The 2644-nt window shown below is 36.9% G+C and overlaps 1 non-coding gene across 1 annotated transcript; it reads right to left on the bottom strand.

The window, feature by feature from the left end:
• Positions 1-2216: 2216 nt before the first annotated feature.
• LOC147497490 (small nucleolar RNA R71) lies at positions 2217-2319 on the bottom strand. Its single transcript, XR_015197307.1, has one exon. It is a non-coding gene; the product is annotated as a small nucleolar RNA R71 (small nucleolar RNA).
• Positions 2320-2644: the final 325 nt, after the last annotated feature.

Genomic DNA, 2644 nt, shown 5'->3' with positions numbered 1-2644 from the left:
CTACCTTATGTCAAAACGACTAGCTTGGAACGAGATTTATAATAGTCTAAGCTTTTACCAAATTAGAAGAGCAAAAGTGGACGAAAAGTCTGTTGAAGCTAAATCTAGCTGAAAAGGCCTCTGTGGAATGAAGAATTGGGTTTTAGGCTCGATTTTTCAACTCAAAACATGGCTCCTCAGCCATGCACAAAAAAGTGGATCTTGTCTCCTCCATTTGAAGACACAAGACTTAGTTCTTAAGCATCTACTTTTTCCCCTTAGCAGTTTATCCAATAACTTGTTTTGAGATCTAGTTTTTACATTCAATTAATTAGTTTTAGAACAAAGTAGATTATTATTTAGAATTAGATTTAGTTTTATAATAGAGTATAAGTTTTTCATTTCAATTTAGTTTATTGATTCAATTCTTATTTAGATTTAGTTGTGTTAAATTCATCATTAGTTGTTTTAATTTGATAATTAGTATTCATAATCTTAGTTCTAAATTAGTTTTAAATTCAGTTTAATCCATTTTAAATCTTAGACTATTGCTAAATTAGATTATAAAGTTGAATCATTTATTCAATATTGTATAATGATTCAAGGCTAAAATCTCCATTAGAGGGGTTTGAAGAAGCCTTGATGAAAACTTGATTGTTGTTAGCGTAGAATAGTTCGTAATATTCTATTCCATTCTAGTAAGTAATTAGTTCACCATGAGAATGGGTTTGATTCCTTCACATGCTAGTTGTTAGTTGGTAGAGATTACCATGAACAATTAGGGATTAGATACACCCAATTGTTATGAAGAAGCATTACAATTCGGATTATGACAATTCGTCGCTAGTTGATTAAGTCGAATTAAGGTGGAATAAAATCCCCCTAATTCATTATCATTTTGTCAATTTAGTATTTTCGTAGTTGAATTATCGTATCTTGTTTAGTATAACTTCCATCGTTACTCTCATTAACTTTGATAGACTGATAATCTTAGTTAACATTAAATTCTAAAGAACTAGGAGTGGAACGAACTTTCTATTCCAACTATATTGCAATAGCATCGAGAGTACAACACTTTGATAACATTAAACGTGAAATTAGCTTTAGTTTTACTTGCGTTTGAGTCTCGTTGCTTATGCGTATATAAAACTACCATTTTACAGTCTATCAAATGGCATCGATGCCATCTTAGTTCCATTTAGAATTATTTTTATTAATATTGTTAGTCTTCCCAAAGTCCCATTAAACCCACCCACCCTTGTTTGGTTCTAACTATGATCGTTTAGTTTAGAAACTAAAAAAAATTCACAAGAATAGCCTGAGCGTGACTCGCGCCCATACAAGGCTACTTCTGAGCGCCCCCTGCGCTGAAGGGCCTGGAACTTGAGTTGGACCTGAGTGTGACCCGTGCCCATACAAGGCAAATTTTGAGCGCCCCCTGCGCTGAAGCGCCTGGAACTCGAGTTGGACTTTAGCGCAACCCGCGCCATACCTAGGCTATTTCTGAGCACGACCCGCGCCCTCTTCTGGAGTAGCCCGATTTTCACCGGTTAGTACAAACTTCCATTTCTTCAAGTTTTTCAGGGTTCTAACTTGTTAAATACACTGAGGTCACGTATACAAGATGCTATTCATAAGCGAAGCAAGGGGGCATTTAGGTACTTCTTTCTTCCACTCCTCGCATCTCCTGTTAGAGGTTTATACTAGCATATCAGGATTATTTTGACTGTTGTCGTGGTTATTTCATATTGGACTTAGCCTTGCATGAGATTAAGGTCAGGTAGAGAAAAAACGATTAACGTAATCTATCATGAACGTCAACACACAAACCTATCTAGTATACCACACACTACACCTGAAATAATGGCTGAAGAAAGACAGTCTCCTCTCTCTGACTTTTACAAAGCCTTGGACGATAGCCCAAAATCTTGCATCGTTCTTGCATACCCAGTGGGGGATTTCCAAATCCCCCAAATATATTTAATTTGTTACCCGTCTTTCATGGGTTACACCATGAAAAACCTTATCAGCATATGCGTAGGATTGAACAAGTCCTTACCAGATTCCATCATCCTACAGTTAGTGCGGAACAAATTAAACTGAGAGTGTTTCCTTTCACCCTAGCTGACAAGGCGGCATCTTGGTTAACTGCCCAAGCGCCTAATTCTGTGGACTCATGGGCCAAACTTGTTCAACTATTTATGGAAAATTTTTACCCACCACTAAAGATAGATGAAATGCTTCAAAAGATTCATTTTTTCGACAGAATCCTCATGAATCCTTTTTAGAGGCTTGGAATCGTTTCACTGACCTTTTTATAGAGTGTCCACATCATAACCTTGCGAAAGACACATTAGTTCGTGCCTTTTTCAAAGGACTGTTACACCACCATAAAGAGGTCCTTGACATAATGAATGGGGATAGTTTCCTCAGTAAGGGAGCCTCAGAGGCTTATAAATTTCTAGAAGATCAAACAAAGCATAATAATAACTGGGGGGTAGTGACGATATCTCCCGCTCCGCTAGTTCTTCTTCAGCAGTTAAGGCCGCCGGTATGTTTGAGATTAAACCCGATCCTGAGCTTAAAACTTTAATCGAATCTCTAACTAAAAAGGTAGAAGCTATTTCTGTTCAACAAAAACCTATCCCCATTATAATATCAACTC

Source organism: Coptis chinensis, chromosome 5, assembly GCF_015680905.1.
Source record: "Coptis chinensis isolate HL-2020 chromosome 5, ASM1568090v1, whole genome shotgun sequence".
In the NCBI taxonomy this organism is placed as follows: domain Eukaryota; kingdom Viridiplantae; phylum Streptophyta; class Magnoliopsida; order Ranunculales; family Ranunculaceae; genus Coptis; species Coptis chinensis.
The sequence above is the reverse complement of the archived record's forward strand: the minus strand, read 5'-3'. Positions and strand labels throughout refer to the sequence as shown.